The 11413-nt window shown below is 42.5% G+C and overlaps 1 long non-coding RNA gene across 1 annotated transcript; it reads left to right on the top strand.

Moving 5' to 3' along the window:
* Positions 1 to 3456: 3456 nt before the first annotated feature.
* Positions 3457 to 6313, top strand: LOC310681465. Its single transcript, XR_014513329.1, has 4 exons — positions 3457 to 3495; positions 3911 to 3967; positions 4507 to 4648; positions 6242 to 6313. It is a non-coding gene; the product is annotated as an uncharacterized lncRNA (long non-coding RNA).
* Positions 6314 to 11413: the final 5100 nt, after the last annotated feature.

Here is an 11413-nt window from a genome sequence, read left to right on the forward strand (position 1 = left end):
AGATATATTTAAATATCTCCAACTTGGCATAGACTGGTCCATTAGGGAGAGGAGGGCCCTGCCCCACTGACTTTAGTCTCCCACCAGGTAGCTCCACCTGCCTGTCTTCTTACTTACAAGCTGTCGATTGGGTGGCTTCTCCTTAGCCTCAGTGCTGCTGTTGTAAACACAGCATGGAGGAGGAAGACTGGGCGGGGGTGGCCTAGATTGAATTGGTTCTACCTCTCATTGGCTCTGACTCCATCCTTTGTTGGCTTCCCTGTTTTCTGCCTGACCAGTCTATCCCAATAGATACCAGCCACCACTGTTCTAACTGACAACAAGTTCTGCTATTCATGTTTGGGGGATTTCATCTTTCCCCCACTCTTAAGTACAGACTGTTGACTTTGGACATAGGGTATGTGCTGCCAATTTCTATGCAGCCTTAGAAAAGGTCTATGGATCTCCCAGGATTTTTAATCTCTGTGCTCAAATTGCAACGAGCTTCATGAAATCAGACCATTCAGGGGAAATTTGTGATCTCATCTGCCATCCCTAATAAGGATGTTTACCAAATGAAATACCTCAACATACTGTGATATTTCCTGCACTAGCATTTCAGAGCCAATTGTCCATTTTTTAATTTTTTAAAAATAATCCTCTGTTAAATGTCTACGAACCTACTGCTGGGAGAAACGGCGTAATTTATGTGGTGATAAAAAGGGAGGAACCTATTCAGTTTTGTTTCCAGGTTTGATGGGACTATGCTAAAGCAAATGAAACTATGAGGAATTATTTAGCAACTATCGCTGCACAAAGTAAAGGTGAAAGATTACACTGAACACAGTTTTAAGTCTGTTTAAAAAGATAAATATAAACTCCTGCCCACAAAGTTTCTGCACAAACTACAGAACCCAAAATTTCCTCTCCTACCATCTGGAATAGAATGAAAATAATCAACGCCCAGTTCAGTCCTGTTGATAGCACACCTTCCTCTGTGGATCACTACACAAGATTTTCAGGTTCTGTCTTCCACCACCTGTTCTGTGAATGTGTGAATCCGCCGTAACAGGATGGCTCTGTGGTACAATTGCACAGTAAAAGAAACCCACCAAGAGCACAGTGAGGTTATTTATCACTCATTAGGAACTAAATGTTACATCTGAGGAGGTGAAATCAATTTGCAGACTCAAGTTCAACCCCAAAACCTCACATCAGGATTCTCAGACCACAAAATGGTTCCCACTCTGGCATCCTTCACTTGGTTTTTGGTATTGTTGATAACTGGCCTTTGGATCCTGATCCATATATAAATATGCACAACACTATATGTGCAACCCAGGACCATGGTTAAGTAGGAATGAAGGCAGAAAGTTTCCTAACATTCTAAGACTTTCTCTGCTGGATGCCTATCTAGTCCAGCATCCTGTTTCTCACAATGGTCAACTAGGTAGCTATGGGAAACCCACAAGGAAGACACAATAACCTTCTACTGCTACTTGTTTTCCCCAGCAACTGGTATTCAGAAGCATACTGCCTCTAATAGTGGAAGGAACATTTAGCTATCATGGTTAATAATCTAATAATCACTGGTAGCTTTGTCTACCATGAATCTGACTAATCCCATTCAGGCTAGTGGCCACTGTCACAGGTGTGTATGTGTGTGTGTCTGGTTATGCTGGGATCCAAAATGGCTATGAGATCTGGGAGCTCCAATGCTGACAGAAAATAAGAAGTCTGGAACTAGAAAAGGTGGTGACAGATGCAAAGTTTTTTAAGGTAGGAGTTAGGGGAAATGATTCCTGGATGTGTATCAAACAAGAGATGGCAGTTAATGAGCTATTTCAAGGTTAGAACTGTTGGAGAAAAGAAAATACATTTCTTTTTCCCAAGCTTCTAGTTAATGCAGGTGTTTAAACCGCATGAGGGCACTGCTTGTTTAGCATTACAGCCATCACTTGTGTATAAGCCGCTTTGTCTAAGTTAACTCCACTTTTAAAAGCTCAGTCATTTTGTTGTTCTCTCCCAACATGCTAAGATGTCTACTCTCTCTCACTCACTCTCTCGCTCCCTCCACTCCACTCCCTCCACTCCCTCCACTCCACTCCACTCATCTTGTAAATAGTTCCTGCATGAATAATGCCTTTGAACTCCAGAAACTGGAAGTGATTTTTTTCCAATCTAATTCACACAAGCTGCAAAATCTGCTAACAATGATGGTACTGGACACAAACAAGAAGGGACAGTTTTGTAGTTCTAACATATCTATGTCTCTTGCAGAATCCCCTATATCACTTAAAAAGGAAAATGGAGTTGCAGCATTTTCAGTCATTTACAACAGAGCTCACAGAGAAGTTTGATAAAGCTTTTAAACTGTTGGAGAAGAATATTACAGCATTAACTTCCACAGTAGATGAAATAGCTAAAACTGGTAAGTAAGCCATTAATATGGGAGTTAAACATGAAGATCAATTTTTAAAATGTGTAAATGCTCAGGAAGTTCTTCATCTTAAACTGGAACTCCAGGGGAATATATAATAAAAGATTAACCTGCAGGTGAGGGGCATGATAGATAGAGACTTTGACAAAATGTACCTGTCCTCAAAATCTTTCACAAATAAATTTGTAGTGGGTTCAAGTAATTCTATTGAGAAGACCATTGTGAAAAACCAAAATTTGTTTGGTTCCTTCAGTTGAACTGAAGTTTGCACAGTTTGCATAGGGCCCATTTACACTGCAGTTTATAGATCTGATCTGCTGCAGCAGTGAAAGAGCTCTGAATGGACTTGCTGCGAATCCATTACAGATTAAAATACTTTGCGTACTAGCATCAGCAACACCTCAGCTTGCAGGTTTTTGCTTGTGGTGTCACATCTCCTAAATTGCTTGTATTCTTTGGCCTTCCTTCTTTATAGGTAGAACCAACTTAGAAACAGCCTGTAGGTAGAAAATGCAGGGGCAGGAATGCTTAGTGGGAAATGGGTTAAACATCCTTCCTGCTGCCTGACAATATTAGCACTGCAAGACAAACACAGAGTTGGGAGCCCTTACGTTTGTCTCATAATCTGTAGTTCTGTCCTCACCTCTGCAAGTCTAATGCAGCAGGTGTAAGACATCACCAGGCACTGCACACATGTTTTCATGCATATTTTTGAATACCAAAGCAGCTAGAAGCTGAGATCACTATTAGCTCACATAGTCATTTTGTGGCTTTTTGCACTTCTGCAGAATCTCCCCAGGTTCAAGCCTGCATTATATGAATGCATGTAAGAACCAGTGATATCTGAGTTCAAGTGTGCCCTCAACTACGAAGCTCACTGGCTGATCCAGTGACAGGCACAATCTCTCATCCTAAACACTTGTCACGAAAGACTTAAAGAACATGCCAGTCAGTAAACGAGACAAGAACTTTATTATCTCAGAGTCCGCAACAAGAACAGGAGAGACACAGGAAATTCCTGATTCTATCCAGACACAACCAAGTCTAGCTCCATCTGGTGACTAAAACTTATAATGGTAATATCAACACACCATATAGAAGAGTTGTTAGGAGGATAAAATAGCTGACGATGAAGCATAGGCTGCCCTGAGCTCATTGCAGGAAGGGTGGGATAAAAATGTAATAAATAAATAAACATAAGGAGCAGTGCATGGTTTGCTACAAAACAGCTTTAAAAAATATTATGATTGAAGTATACTCTTTACTTTTATTGTCTTGGCACTGGTAGTCCCCTTTAAATGATAATGTCAGCCCCATTTCCTCCCTCGAACAGAGGTTGCTTTTAAACAATGGGATGAACAATTTTTATAAAACTCTCCGGGGATGTTTTGGAAGCCAGGCCTGCATGAGATCATGTAATGAGAGCGGGATTTGGTGGTGCTTTAATTCAGTAGATGATCACATTCATTTAAGCACTAATCATTTTAACAGGCAAATGCAAAGACTTTCCAGGTTCATAGCCAAAAGCCATCTCGTAAGAGTTCCCAGGTGAGTTTTGAAGAGAAAATAGTAGCTGATTAGATGTTCAACTGATATTGCCGAAAAGAGAGAGAGGGAGAGTAACAAAGCAAGTGCAAGGCAAGCAAAGAGGATCTAAACGCTGTTGTGATGCTTTTCTGCTTTGAGGGCTCATTGTTTACTTTATGTGTTTCTAGACTTTGAACTCCTTGGAGAAAAGACTGCATAGATTTTAACACTTATATATAACATAACAGAGTGGGAATTGAGGTCCTGTTTTAGGTCTTCCTGTGGCATTTCATAGTCTCTGCGGCACTGATGTGAGACTCAGCATTGTCAGACAGACAACAGCCTACAATCGCTTTTAGAGCATTTCCTTGCATTCTAAAGAACATGTGTTGGGTTTAATTCTTTGTGACATCAAGAGTGGGAGGGACAATGGACTGCAAACTTTGAACTCTCCCAAAGTGCGGAAAGGGGAAGGATGACGAGCCAGAAATAACAAGGCTGAAAAATACATTAGAAGCAGGAACGAAGAAAAACTCAACTTAATTTGTCTTTCCATTCAGGAGTACCACAAAAGCAAGCTCAGCGGAGAAGTTTGTGCCAGTGGTTATATAAAAAGTAAAAAGTAAAAAAATAAAACAGACAGAAGCTGGTGATTTTGCCCAGAGGCTGGTAACCTGCTTTGCCTGAATGCCAAATAAACAGGTGCAGTTAAATCTTAAGAATACTTTCTGGCCACAAGTCCTGATGAAATCTTTGAGATATTGGAGGGTGTCATTTAAAGGTAGTTGCCTACACCTGTTCCCAGCTGATTTAATGCATATAAGATCTCAAAGCAGGTATGGTGGAAACACCCTTTGGAGAATGGAATACACTGTCTGACTACCCCTCCTCAGCAGGTCTCACTTTCAGTTAACATTCAAAACCCAGAGTGTAGCTGAAAGTGCACTATAGCTCTTCCTGATTCCCATGATGCCCATCCTACTGTCATTTATATGCAAGACCCCTTCACATGTTTACCTCAGAATCACATTGACCCACCCTTCTCATGTTTACCTCAGAATCACATTGACCCACCTGTAAAAAACAGATGGCGGAGACCATGCATTTATGGGCATGGAGTATTTGTTCATTCACTGCATTGTTGCCTCCCAAATCTTTGACCACTGCAATGCAAGGACAGGGCAGCCATGTGAAAAAAGGAAGCTCTGTTAACTCTTATGTAAAGAAAGAACAGCTGCATATTCTGGAGTAGGAGCCAAACTGGTCTCTTTGCTCATGATAACTCCAAGCAAGGCCAGATTTAAACCTCACCAACTTCTTCTTCTTCTTCTTAGAATTATATACCGCCCTATACCCAGAGGTCTCAGGGCAGTTCACAGAAAAGATCAGCATAAAAATCACAATACTGTATATATTCCACAGACAGGGATCCACTGCAGAGAAGGCCCATTATGTTACCACCCTCCGTAGCTCTCGAGGAGGAAGCCCATGAAGAAGGGCCTCAGAAGATAATCTCAGGGTCCGGGTAAAGTTGAATTGAGAAATTTGGTTCTCGGGGGAAGGGGGGAATGAGCATTCTGCTTCTAACCACTGATACTTGAGGGGCTATCAGTATTTGGGTGAGGGGCAGCTGTGCTCCTGTTTTCTTTCCTCAGGCCCCTCTAGACTGACTGTGGGCCTTTTTCTTCAGGTGTATTCTGCAACATGTCCGTGATGCACTCATAGTTCATTAGTCTGGACTGTCCATACATCTTCTCACTTTATTAGCTGTTCAGTCGTACTTCCCCGATGCAGAACCCAACAAAAATAAATCGAAGCCACACAATAACCCTTCCGACACCCACCAGAATCTCACTCACCCTAGCTAATACTCCCAGGCTTTACCTGGGAGCCCAGTTCTGGCAGGTGAGCAGGCAAAACAGAGCCAGGAAAGGGAGAATCGGCTAGCAGAGGAAGGGTTAAGTGCCTCTACCCACCCATGCCTGACATAATGTTCATTTAAACATAATAAATACACAATCTGTTATATCCCATTGAGTTGCAAGTCCAGTGCAAGGCGAGTACATAACAGATTGCACACAGTTCTGGCAGGGGGAGAGGAGTCAGACTAGCGGGAAGTGTGGATCGACCGGAGCGTTTTCAAGCCTCTCGAAAGGAAGAACCCCAGCGAGTACATTAGCAAACAGTCTTGGCTGGTTCTCTCCCTGTTTCATCATATACAGGCTTTAATTGTTTCTTGAACTTTTTTTTTTTTTTTTTAAAGAAGGTGTTGACAAGATTTTGTTTTCCCCTCAGAAATAAAGCCTCCAACCTTTACCAATTTTCCACATCCTCTGGAAACTCTCCCTGCACAAGTTCTTTAAAAGGTAAATTGCTCCTAGTTCACTGTAAGTTTTGTTGAAAAGAGAGGCGCTTAGTGCCTCCATTAAGCAAATATTTCCAAAAATGCTTGCAAAACAAAGAAAGCATGGAATCTGGCAGGAAAACAAAGTGTTTTGGAATCCTGGGCATTTATCTACATTGCAGATTTAAATATGCTTATAACACGTTCCTGCTTCCTGGGGAAATCCTTTGGAAATGTTGGTGTTCTGGTGAGGAGGTACCAAGCTACAATTCCTAGGATTCTTTGGGGGAAGCCATACATACTTAAAAAGAGTTAGGAACTGAAATGTGTATGTAGATTTGCCCAACTATTTCATTTGGTGGTGTTTTGTGTGTGTGTGTGTGTGTTTGCAGACTCAAAATACCTTTGAAATAATATTTGAAATGCAAAAGCTTAAAACAAAAACGCCTCTTCCTGGCTCTGAGTGAGATGAAAAATATTCTCAGAGGACTGGAATAAATATGTGAATTATTTGAAAAGCAATTGTAATCAACAGATTACACTAGTAGGATTACAAGAAGTTTTGTAAGGAGGAATATATGAAATATTGCAAGGAAGGTTATGAAGAGAGTTATTAGTTAAGATAATTAAAAGTAATAGTGAAATTAAGAAATGTAAATTAAGCAAAAAAGATTGGAAAATTGTCAGGTGTGATTGATGGAAGTCAGAAAAAATTGTATAAGATATAAAATTGTGTTAAATGATTGTTGAAAATGATATGTTTTACACACACACACACACACACACACACATATATATATAGGTAAAGGTACCCCCGCCCGTACGGGCCAGTCGTGTCCGACTCTAGGGTTGTGCGCTCATCTCACTTAAGAGGCCAGGAGCCAGCGCTGTCCGCAGACACTTCCGAGTCACGTGGCCAGCGTGACGAAGCTGCTCTGGCGAGCCAGCACCAGCGCAGCACACCGAAACGCCATTTACCTTCCCGCTATAAAGCGGTACCTATTTATCTACTTGCACTTAAGGGTGCTTTCGAACTGCTAGGTGGGCAGGAGCTGGGACCGAAAGACAGGAGCTCACCTTGCCGCGGGGATTTGAACCGCCGACCATACGATCGGCAAGTCCTAGGCACTGAGGTTTTACCCACAGCGCCACCCGCATCCCTGGCATATATATATATGATAAAAAAATATTAAGACCATAAAAAAATGAAAGCTTTCTGTCAGTTCAATATACATGGAATCATAGAATAATAGACTTGTAGAGCTGGAAGGGACCCTGCTGACTACTTAGTCCGGCCCTCTGCAACGCAGGAATATGCAACTGTCCCATACAGAGACTGAACCTGCAACCTTGGCGTTATCAACACCACATTCTAAGCAACTGAGCTATCCAGGGTATGTTAAAATTGGGGGTTTCACCCCAAAATTTCTTCAGGAACGGATCCAGGGCAGGTGGTCCCCACGGCATCACAGGGTAGATTGGCCACAGATCGACTTAGCAGTTTGCATAACCACTTCAAGGTTCTACTACCTCATTTTTGTTGCATATATCGGCCAGAATGAGGTAAAAAGTGGTGTCTCCATTTGGGAATAATATCAAACCCCAACTGAATAGTGGGAAGATGTGCTCTTCTCAAAGACATTTGAGAGTTGCTCATTGACTTGACAATAGTTTGACTTAACACAATAATTTTTTTAGAAAATGGAGTGAAACAATACACAGAGATTAAAACAGAACACTTACTGCTGAGTGGGAGCTTTCAATATTTTTATTTCCCCCCTTTAAAATTATTTTTAGTGGTCTAATCAGGAATCTCTTGTTATCTCTTGATCTGCCATGGAGATATTCTGGGTTTTAGATGAATATGGAATGCATATTCAAACTGCACTTGCTTTGAAAAGCTTTAATTAGTTTTCTACTTAATTCAATGAGTTGATTCAATTTATAGAGCAAACAAGGAATTCCCCCCCTCTCTTTGTAACAGGTTCTCAGAAATCAGTCTGCTTCCTGCTCAACAGGTCACCTTCATAAGCTATGGCAGATCTTTCGACCATCAACATTAGACACAATATGAAGTTTAGAATTTGTACAGTTTAACCCTCATTTTTTCCTTCTGTGCAGGAAGTCTGGCCAGAAATGTGAATAACCAAAGTGAACATCAGCTTACCAGGTATTTGTCAACCATGCAGGGAGCAAAGGCAGGAGTTTATTGACACTCTGGTGGTTGACTTGTCAAATGGCTGGTGATAATGATGCCTTATTGGTTTGTGGGGGAATGCATCATAGGCTAGCAGTGCAATCCTAAACAGGTCTACTCAGAAATAAGTCCTATTGAATTCACTTAGATTTTGCCCTGGTAAATGGGATTAGGACTACAGCCTCCTAGCTTGCTGCAAGGAGGTAGAGAGGAAACAATAATTTCCCACATCCTGGAGTTCTAATGACTTTTGGCTCCATTCTACATGCTGCATACCCTCCAACTTTTTCTAACCAAGATCTGGAAAACTGCCCCCCCATCATGCCGCCACCTGCCTGCCACGTGAAATTAGGGCACCCGGGGATGAAGGGAGAGTCTGGGGTGCCTTAAAAAAAAAAGCAAGCACTACCATCCTGCTTAAAATGGGGCGCTTGGCAGGTATGCATGCTATTGCTATCAGCACAGGACTTAGAGGCAGATGTCCAGGGCCCTGCACAGCAGAATGAGCAAAAAGAGTCCCTAAACACACCATAAAGATGACAGCTCCCATAAGGCAAGTCCAAAGTCTAAAATTACCTAACTGCACCACTGGCTCTTTAATCCCTTGTGCCAGTCATCCCAGTGGGATCTAAAGATGTTCATCTCTAGCCCAGTGTTTCCCAAACTCGGGTCTCTGGCTGTTTTTGGACTACAGTTCCCATAATCCATTACCAACTGCTCCTGCTAGCTAGGGATGATGGGATTTGTAGTCCCAAAACAGCTGGAGGCCCAGGTTTGGGAAATGCCGATCTAGCCATTGCACTGTAGCCATGTGACAGGAAGCTGGGCCAGTTGTGGCTTCCTGCTGCATATTTCTGTGTTTAGTGTATCCCTATCGAACGTTACGACACTCATTCTGCAGCTAAGGCAGCAGGCACCAGAGAAACAGCTTCACTTTTATTGATGGGGTCATTACCCGATCTTCCTCACCACACCGGCCTTCAAAGTGGCATACGAAACACAGTTAAAATCAGTACATAATGCAAATGTAAGAGGGCAAGAAGAGCCTGCTGCAGCAGGCCAGGGGCTCATTCAGTATCCTGTTCTCACAGTGGCCAACCAGATGCCTGTAGGAAGCCTGCAAGAATAACATGGATGCAACAGCACTCCCCTCCTGCCTTTTCTAGGGACTGGCTTTCAGAGGCAAACTGTCCCAAGTAGTGGAAGTAGAACACAGCATCGGCGTTAGTATCGGCTGCTGGCATTATCCTCCATGAATATGTCTATTCCTCTCATGAAGCCATCCAGATTGATGGCCATTGTTGCCTCTTTTGGGAGCAAACCAAGCATAGAACCATCTTTTAAAAAAATAAAATACCACCAACAACATATTTAAAAAAGCAGAGACAAACAGCAGTTAAAGCAGAAATTGTAATTGCAGCTGAAAGCTCTGGCAAACAAGGCCAACTTAACATGACACCTAACAGAGAGTAATGATGATTCCAAGTGAATATGCCTTGGGGAAGAGTCCCACAACTAGGGCGCCACCAAAGAAAAAGCACCCTAGCCGGTAGCCGATGTGTCAAGTGTTTTCCTCTTTAGCTGAGGTGTGAAAACAGCCTATCAGAATACTCCATATATAACAGGTTACTATTCAGGTAAGGATGATCTTGACTCAGAATAGGAAAGGTCAAGCAATATTGTAGGGTTTACTGCTTGGAGAAAACGTTTCTGGAAGTACCATTTATAACTAGCAAATTTCTACCTATAAGGTGTTGTGGAAATGTTGCAGCAATTATATAGGAAGGGATATCACATTAGCACATTTCTGTGTGCCTTATGCCTGGGGTTGGGGAACCTGTGGTTCACTAGACGTTGTTAGACTACAATGCTCATCATCCTGGACAGGCTGGTCAGGTCTGGTGGAAGTCGGAGTCAACATTTGGAGGGTGGCACGTTCTCCATCCTTGCTTTATGTAGCAATAAAGGTAAAGGGACCCCTGAACATTAGGTCCAGTCGTGGCTGACTCTGGGGTTGCGGCGCTCATCTCGCTTTATGGGCCGAGGGAGCCAGCATACAGCTTCCGGGTCATGTGGCCAGCATGACTAAGCCGCTTCTGGCGAACCAGAGCAGTGCATGAAAACGCCGTTTACCTTCCTGCCGGAGTGGTACCTATTTATCTACTTGCACTTTGATTTGCTTTTGAACTGTTAGGTTGGCAGGAGCAGGGACCAAGCAACAGGAGCTCACCCTGTCGCGGGGGTTCGAACCACCGACCTTCTGATCGGCAAGTCCTAGGCTCTGTGGTTTAACCCACAACACCACTCGTGTCCCCCTATGTAGCAATATCACACCCCAATAATAGTTTGGCTATAAGTTGCGGATGTGAGATACATTCATCTGCCAGATTCAATGTTTTGTTTGCTTTGTTTGTTGTAATGGGTGAAAATAGTGTACAGCTTTTTATACAGACCTCCTAAAAGCAGGATCTTAAGAGTGGGCACAATTCAGAACAATTAGGCTCCCTTCAGATGCACCTATTTCCATGAGAGAAAATTAAGTATGTGCCCAGCTCAGCTATCCTAAGGAAATCAAAGGGACTTAACTATGCTTAGCTTGTCTGGATTCTACTCGTAATTTTTCCCCACATGGAATTTTATCTTCTTTTTAAAGAAGATGTTATTTATTTACATATGTACTTATTTATTTTGTCTCGGCAGTGCCCTGGAGTCTCTGGTATGAATTTTGCTCAACGGACTAAACCCATGACTTCTTTGTCTATTGCGCTTTGTGTCTGGTTCCACTTCAGAAAGCACAGTAAAGAAGGAAAGTTTTTGGCAACCAGTCCATACCCACAGTCATAGCGCTGGCTTTCTATCAGGCTACACAAAGCAAAGCCCAGAAACATAATTGCCACGGCTGTATAACTGACAGTGCGGGTGGCAG

The sequence above is a fragment of the Podarcis tiliguerta genome, assembly GCF_965153285.1.
Source record: "Podarcis tiliguerta genome assembly, chromosome: 7".
Lineage (NCBI taxonomy): Eukaryota > Metazoa > Chordata > Lepidosauria > Squamata > Lacertidae > Podarcis > Podarcis tiliguerta.